Source organism: Heptranchias perlo, chromosome 42, assembly GCF_035084215.1.
Source record: "Heptranchias perlo isolate sHepPer1 chromosome 42, sHepPer1.hap1, whole genome shotgun sequence".
Lineage (NCBI taxonomy): Eukaryota > Metazoa > Chordata > Chondrichthyes > Hexanchiformes > Hexanchidae > Heptranchias > Heptranchias perlo.
Window position 1 is genome coordinate 14671568 of NC_090366.1, and position 8599 is coordinate 14680166.

An 8599-nucleotide genomic window follows, 5' to 3' on the forward strand; every position below is an offset into this window, starting at 1 on the left:
ATCTATCGCCCCGCACACCTTGCCGATTCACATGACAGCTACACGGCCCTCTCATTCCTCGTTCCCCCCTCCTCCCAAGTGACCTCCACAGACATAACAAGAGGTGGGGGTTCAAAATTGCTCAGTTCCTGGCTGCTGTGTCTGAGTGTCAGTTGTCGTTCAGTGGCTCTCTCTCTCTCTCTCTCACACACTCCTGAGTCAGAAGGACGGGGGTTCGAGCCCCCACTCCAGAGACTCGAGCCCCGTAATTCAGGCTGACACTCCCAGTGCCAGTACTGAGGGAGCGCTGCGCTGTCGGAGGGTCAGTACTGAGGGAGCGCTGCACTGTCGGAGGGTCAGTACTGAGGGAGCGCTGCACTGTCGGAGGGTCAGTGCTGAGGGAGCGCTGCACTGTCGGAGGGTCAGTACTGAGGGAGCGCCGCACTGTCGGAGGGTCAGTACTGAGGGAGTGCTGCGCTGTCGGGGGGTCAGTACTGAGGGAGCGCTGCACTGTCGGAGGTGACATCTTTCGGATGAGACGTAAAACCGAGGCCCCGTCTGCCCTCTCAGGTGGGATGTAAAAGATCCCACGGCCACTATTTCGAAGAAAAGAGAAGACTGAGGGGTGACCTGATGGAGGTCTTTAAAATTATGAAAGGGGTTTGATAGGGTAGACGTAGAGAAGATGTTTCCACTTGTGGGGGAGACCAGAACTAGGGGCCATAAATATAAGATAGTCACTAATAAATCCAATAGGGAATTCAGGAGAAACTTCTTTACCCAGAGAGTGGTGAGAATGTGGAACTCGCTCCCACAAGGAGTGGTTGAGGTGAATAGTGTAGATGGATTTAAGGGGAAGCTGGATAAACACATGAGGGAGAAAGGAATAGAAGGATATGGTGATAGGGTGAGATGGAGTAGGGAGGGAGGAGGCTCGTGTGGAGCATAAACACCGGGATAGACCAGTTGGGCCGAATGGCCTGTTTCTGTGCTGTAAATTCGATGTAAGAGCGGGGGGAGTTCTCCCCGGTGTCCCGGGGCCGATATTTATCCCTCAAACAACATCACTAAAAAAAACAGATGATCTGGTCATTTATCACATTGCTGTTTGTGGGATCTTGCTGTGCGCAAATTGTCTGCCGCGTTTCCTACATTACAACAGTGACCACACTTCAAAAAAAAAAGTACCTCGTTGGCTGTAAAGCCCTTTGGGACGTCCTGAGGTGGTGAAAGGGGCTGTATATAAACGGGAGAGTTTTTTCTTGACCGTGGTGGGTGGAGAGAGGAGGGAGCGAGGGGCCGCGGTCGTGTCCCCTCCTGTCCGTCGCAGACACTTGGTCTCGAGCTCATTTGCAAGTGGGCGAGTCTCCCGATGAACTGACCAGTGCGTTTATATTCCGGGGGGGGTCAGCGAGGCCAGGTTCAGCGGGCAAGCCGTAATCGCGTGAATCGCCCGACTTGCGGTACGGGTGCTGCATTCCCTTCAAAATTAACACATGAGGACGGACCAAGGTGTGCAGGTTAAGTGCTTGGGTTTATTTACAAATAAGATCATACAGAGAAACCAAAGGACACAGCGAGATGGCAAAACAGTGCAAGACTTGAAAGGTTCAGGATTGGTGTACGAGAGCTGTTGGTCACAAGGTCCCTGACAAGCAGCGGGATGTTTAGATGGGACAGTCGAGACCTTGACGACTGGTGTCCATTTTGCCTGCGGAGTTTCCCTCTTTAACCAAGCTTAAGCCTTGGTTGAAGGGATTTTGCTTTGAAGTGAACAGAGGGAGATATTAACGGTTCCTTAGTGACGGGTTTCCCTCCTAAACCGGGTTTAATGCTTAATATGGGTTTTCCCGAGCAGTCGTTATCTGATGCAATAGAGTTTAATAGAGTCTTCAGCACAGGATCTCTGCGCTCCTCCAACTCTGGCCTGTTGTCCATCCCCCGATTCCCATCGCTCCACCATTGGCGGCCGTGCCTTCAGCTGCCTGGGCCCTAAGCTCTGGAATTCCCTCCCTAAACCTCTCCGCCTCTCTCTCTCCTCCTTTAAGACTCTCCTTAAAACCTCCCTCTTTGACCAAGCTTTTGGTCACCTGTCCTAATATCTCCTTAGGTGGCTCGGTGTCAAATTTCAGTCTGATTTACGCTCCTGTGAAGCGCCTTGGGGACGTTTCACTACATTTCTGTAAAGGGATATAGACAGGTTAAGTGAATGGGCAAAAATTTGGCAGATGGATTATAATGTGGGAAAATGTGAACTTGTCCACTTTGGCAGGAGGACTAGAAAAGCAGTTTATTATTTAAATGGAGAGGGATTGCAGAACTCTGAGGTACAGAGGGATCTGGGTGTCCCAGTACATGAATCACAAAAAGTTAGTCTGCAGGTACAGCAAGTGATTAGGAAGGCAAATGGAATGTTGTCATTTATTGCAAGGGGAATGGAATATAAAAGTCGAGATGTTTTGCTCCAGTTGTACAGGGCATTGGTGAGACCACATCTCGAATACTGTGTGCAGTTTTGGTCTCCTTATTTAAGAAAGGACATAATTGCTTTGGAGGCGGTTCAGAGAAGGTTCACTCGACTGATTCCTGGGATGAGGGGATTATCTTATGAGGAAAGGTTGGACAAGTTGGGCCTGTGTACACTGGAGTTTAGAAGAATGAGAGGTGATCTTATTGAAACATATAAGATCCTGAGGGGACTTGAAGGGGTAGATGCTGAGAGGATGTTTCCCCTTGTGGGAGAGACTAGAACTCAGGGCCACAGTTTAAAAATAAGGGGTCTCCCATTTAAGACGGAGATGAGGAGAAATTTTTTCTCTCAGAGGGTCGTGAGTCTGTGGGACTCCCTTCCCCAGAGAGTGGTGGAGGCAGGGTCAGTGAATATTTTTAAGGCTGAGTTAGATAGATTCCTGATTAACGAGGGAGTCAAAGGCTATAGTAGGTAGACAGGAAAGTAGGGTTGAGGTCACAATCAGATCAGCCATGATCTTATCAAATGGCAGAGCAGGCTCGAGGGGCCGAATGGCCTATTCCCGCTCGTAATTCGTATGTTCGTCTGTTAAAGGCGCTCCATAAATGCAGGTTGTTATTGTCCACCTGACTGGGTGTCTCTCGGTCATTTTGTGACTCAGTGACGGCCTCTAACCCAGGGGTCACTGGACAGTGATCAGGAGCAGGAATCCTGGCTGATTTCCCCCTCTCTCTAACCCAGGGGTCACTGGACAGTGATCAGGAGCAGGAACCCTGGCTGATTTCCCCCTCTCTCTAACCCAGGGGTCACTGGACAGTGATCAGGAGCAGGAACCCTGGCTGATTTCCCCTCTCTCTAACCCAGGGGTCACTGGACAGTGATCGGGAGCAGGAACCCTGGCTGATTTCCCCTCTCTCTAACCCAGGGGTCACTGGACAGTGATCGGGAGCAGGAACCCTGGCTGATTTCCCCCTCTCTCTAACCCGGGGGTCACTGGACAGTGATCAGGAGCAGGAACCCTGGCTGATTTCCCCCTCTCTAATTCTGGGGCTGCTGAGACCAAATGTACCGTCCAGCCATGTGAGATAAACGATCAGAGCAGAGTCCGGGGATGGAGAGTTTTAACAATCTTTGCAACTCTGAGCTGGAATGTTCCTCATGCTGCCAGAATGTTTATTCACTGATTATAAATTTCATTAACCCTGTGTCTTTATTCCGAATGCTTTCGTCAACTGGACGTCCGACTCAAAAACACATTCCGAGGAGAGATAAAAAGAGCTGATTAACACATCGCCCTTGGGGAGAAACGGCCCCTCAGGGAGTCTGAGCTCTCAATAATTAACACGAGATTAGAGAAACTTCCACGACCTGAGGGTTATATAAACCCCCCGAACCCCTCGATTAGATTCCAGTCTGTAACTCACTCCCGGGTATCTGTTATTCTATATATAAACCCCCCGAACCCCTCGATTAGATTCCAGCCTGTAATTCACTCCCGGGTATCTGTTATTCTATATATAAACCCCCCGAACCCCTCGATTAGATTCCAGCCTGTATCTCACTCCCGGGTATCTGTTATTCTATATATAAACCCCCCGAACCCCTCGATTAGATTCCAGTCTGTAACTCACTCCCGGGTATCTGTTATTCAATATATAAACCCCCCGAACCCCTCGATTAGATTCCAGTCTGTAACTCACTCCCGGGTATCTGTTATTCTATATATAAACCCCCCGAACCCCTCGATTAGATTCCAGTCTGTAACTCACTCCCGGGTATCTGTTATTCTATATATAAACCCCCCGAACCCCTCGATTAGATTCCAGCCTGTAACTCACTCCCGGGTATCTGTTATTCTATATATAAACCCCCCCGAACCCCTCGATTAGATTCCAGTCTGTAACTCACTCCCGGGTATCTGTTATTCTATATATAAACCCCCCGAACCCCTCGATTAGATTCCAGTCTGTAACTCACTCCCGGGTATCTGTTATTCTATATATAAACCCCCCGAACCCCTCGATTAGATTCCAGTCTGTAACTCACTCCCGGGTATCTGTTATTCGATATATAAACCCCCCCGAACCCCTCGATTAGATTCCAGCCTGTAACTCACTCCCGGGTATCTGTTATTCTATATATAAACCCCCCGAACCCCTCGATTAGATTCCAGCCTGTAACTCACTCCCGGGTATCTGTTATTCTATATATAAACCCCCCGAACCCCTCGATTAGATTCCAGCCTGTAACTCACTCCCGGGTATCTGTTATTCTATATATAAACCCCCCGAACTCCTCGATTAGAGTCATAGAGTCATAGAGTTATACAGCACGGATAGAGGCCCTTCGGCCCATCGTGTCCGCGCCGGCCATCAGCCCTGTCTACTCTAATCCCATATTCCAGCATTTGGTCCGTAGCCTTGTATGCTATGGCATTTCAAGTGCTCATCCAAATGCTTCCTGAATGTTGTGAGGGTTCCTGCCTCCACAACCCTCTCAGGCAGTGAGTTCCAGACTCCAACCACCCTCTGGGTGAAAAAGTTCTTTCTCAAATCCCCTCTAAACCTCCCGCCTTTTACCTTGAATCTATGTCCCCTTGTTATAGAACCCTCAACGAAGGGAAAAAGCTCCTTAGTATCCATCCTATCTGTGCCCCTCATAATTTTGTACACCTCAATCATGTCCCCCCTCAGCCTCCTCTGCTCCAAGGAAAACAAACCCAATCTTCCCAGTCTCTCTTCATAGCTGAAGCGCTCCAGCCCTGGTAACATCCTGGTGAATCTCCTCTGCACCCTCTCCAAAGCGATCACATCCTTCCTGTAGTGTGGCGACCAGAACTGCACACAGTACTCCAGCTGTGGCCTAACCAGTGTTTTATACAGCTCCATCATAACCTCCTTGCTCTTATATTCTATGCCTCGGCTAATAAAGGCAAGTATCCCATATGCCTTCTTTACCACCTTATCTACCTGTTCCGCCGCCTTCAGGGATCTGTGAACTTGCACACCAAGATCCCTCTGACCCTCTGTCTTGCCTCGGGTCCTCCCATTCATTGTGTATTCCCTTGCCTTGTTAGTCCCTCCAAAGTGCATCACCTCGCACTTTTCCGGGTTAAATTCCATTTGCCACTGTTCCGCCCATCTGACCAACCCATCTATATCGTCCTGCAGACTGAGGCTATCCTCCTCGCTATTTACCACCCTACCAATCTTTGTATCATCAGCGAACTTACTGATCATACCTTTTACATTCATATCCAAGTCGTTAATGTAGACCACAAACAGCAAGGGACCCAGCACCGATCCCTGTGGTACCCCACTGGCCACAGGCTTCCAGTCACAAAAACAACCTTCGACCATCACCCTCTGCCTTCTGCCACTAAGCCAGTTTTGTATCCAAAGTGCCAAGGCACCCTGGATTCCATGGGCTCGTACCTTCTTGACCAGTCTCCTGTGCGGGACTTTATCGAAGGCCTTACTGAAATCCATGTATACCACATCCACTGCGTTACCCTCATCCACACGCCTAGTCACCCCCTCAAAAAATTCAATCAAATTAGTCAGACATGATCTTCCCTTGACAAAGCCATGTTGACTATCTCTGATTAATCCTTGCTTCTCCAAGTGGAGACTAATTTTGTCCTTCAGAATTTTTTCCAATAATTTTCCTACCACTGATGTTAGGCTCACTGGCCTGCAGATCCCCGGTTTTTCCCTACTCCCCTTCTTGAATAATGGTATTACATTAGCGGTTCTCCAGTCCTCTGGCACATCCCCAGTGGCCAGAGAGGTTCTGAATATATGTGTTAGAGCCCCCGCAATCTCCTCCTTTGCCTCACACAGTAGCCTGGGATACATTTCGTCCAGGCCTAGATTCCAGCCTGTAACTCACTCCCAGGTATCTGTTATTCTATATATAAACCACCCGAACCCCTCAATTAGATTCCAGTCTGTAACTCACTCCCGGGTATCTGTTATTCTATATATAAACCCCCCGAACCCCTCGATTAGATTCCAGCCTGTAACTCACTCCCGGGCATCTGTTATTCTATATATAAACCCTCCGAATCCCTCGATTAGATTCCAGCCTGTAACTCACTCCCGGGTATCTGTTATTCTATATATAAACCCCCTGAACCCCTCGATTAGATTCCAGTCTGTAACTCACTCCCGGGGATCTGTTATTCTATATATAAACCCCCCGAACCCCTCGATTAGATTCCAGTCTGTAACTCACTCCCGGGTATCTGTTATTCTATATATAAACCCCCCGAACCCCTCGATTAGATTCCAGTCTGTAACTCACTCCCGGGTATCTGTTATTCTATATATAAACCCCCCAAACCCCTCGATTAGATTCCAGCCTGTAACTCACTCCCGGGTATCTGTTATTCTATATATAAACCCCCCGAACCCCTCGATTAGATTCCAGCCTGTAACTCACTCCCGGGTATCTGTTATTCTATATATAAACCCCCCCGAACCCCTCGATTATATTCCAGCCTGTAACTCACTCCCGGGTATCTGTTATTCTGTATATAAACCCCCCGAACCCCTCGATTAGATTCCAGTCTGTAACTCACTCCCGGGGATCTGTTATTCTATATATAAACCCCCCGAACCCCTCGATTAGATTCCAGTCTGTAACTCACTCCCGGGTATCTGTTATTCTATATATAAACCCCCCGAACCCCTCGATTAGATTCCAGCCTGTAACTCACTCCCGGGTATGTGTTATTCTATATATAAACCCCCCGAACCCCTCGATTAGATTCCAGTCTGTAACTCACTCCCGGGTATCTGTTATTCTATATATAAACCCACCGAACCCCTCGATTAGATTCCAGCCTGTAACTCACTCCTGGGTATCTGTTATTCTATATATAAACCCCCCGAACCCCTCGATTAGATTCCAGTCTGTAACTCACTCCCGGGTATCTGTTATTCTATATATAAACCCCCCGAACCCCTCGATTAGATTCCAGTCTGTAACTCACTCCCGGGTCTCTGTTATTCTATATATAAACCCCCCGAACCCCTCGATTAGATTCCAGCCTGTAACTCACTCCCGGGTATCTGTTATTCTATATATAAACCCCCCGAACCCCTCGATTAGATTCCAGCCTGTAACTCACTCCCGGGTATCTGTTATTCTATATATAAACCCCCCGAACCCCTCGATTAGATTCCAGCCTGTATCTCACTCCCGGGGATCTGTTATTCTATATATAAACCCCCCGAACCCCTCGATTAGATTCCAGCCTGTAACTCACTCCCGGGTATCTGTTATTCTATATATAAACCCCCCGAACCCCTCGATTAGATTCCAGCCTGTATCTCACTCCCGGGGATCTGTTATTCTATATATAAACACCCCGAACCCCTCGATTACATTCCAGTCTGTAACTCACTCCCGGGGTATCTGTTATTGTGTTGGGCCCTCCCTGCCTGGCAGTGAAAGGGTTCCTGATGACCTTGTGGTGTGTGGGTGAAGGTGGGTGTGTTGTCGTTGTGTTTGCCCGTGCCGATAAGCAGTATCTGTGAGTGGCATCGCGCAGGGGGAGCTGGCGTCAGGTATCGTCATGCCCTGAGACACCCACCCCCTGGGCGCTCGTGCCTGCTTTCAGGGAGGGAGGGGACCTGGGGTATAAACGGCAGGCTGTTTGGGGGCGGGGAGACAGTTTTGCTCTGCTAGCCTGTCAGGGGAAGAGGTGGCCAGCGCCTGCTAACACCCTCATCACCCGCTTTACCATTGCCAGCTGGCACTGGGGCCAGGAGCCGCGCCATGGTTAAATCAGTGAGTATGTGGGCAATGGGGCACTCCCTGCGGGTTCCGTATCTCCAGGGTTTGCCGATCGAACGATTCAGAAGTTTGTTTCTCACCTTCGGCCGGCTTCCGGCCGGGACTGATTCTTAAATGGTCTTCGCCCAATGGGAGTAGCTTCCAAACCTGGATTCGTTTACTGTTCCAATCAGGAACCTTCATCGGCAGAAAGTGTCGTTAATCCCAGGGGGAGGGGGGGGGGGAGGAGGGGGGTCTGTGGGGGAGAGAGGGGGGGTCTGTGGGGGAGAGAGGGGGTGTCTGTCGGGGAGAGGGGGGGTCTGTGGGGGAGGGAGGAGGGTCTGTGGGGGAGAGGGGGGGTCTGTGGGA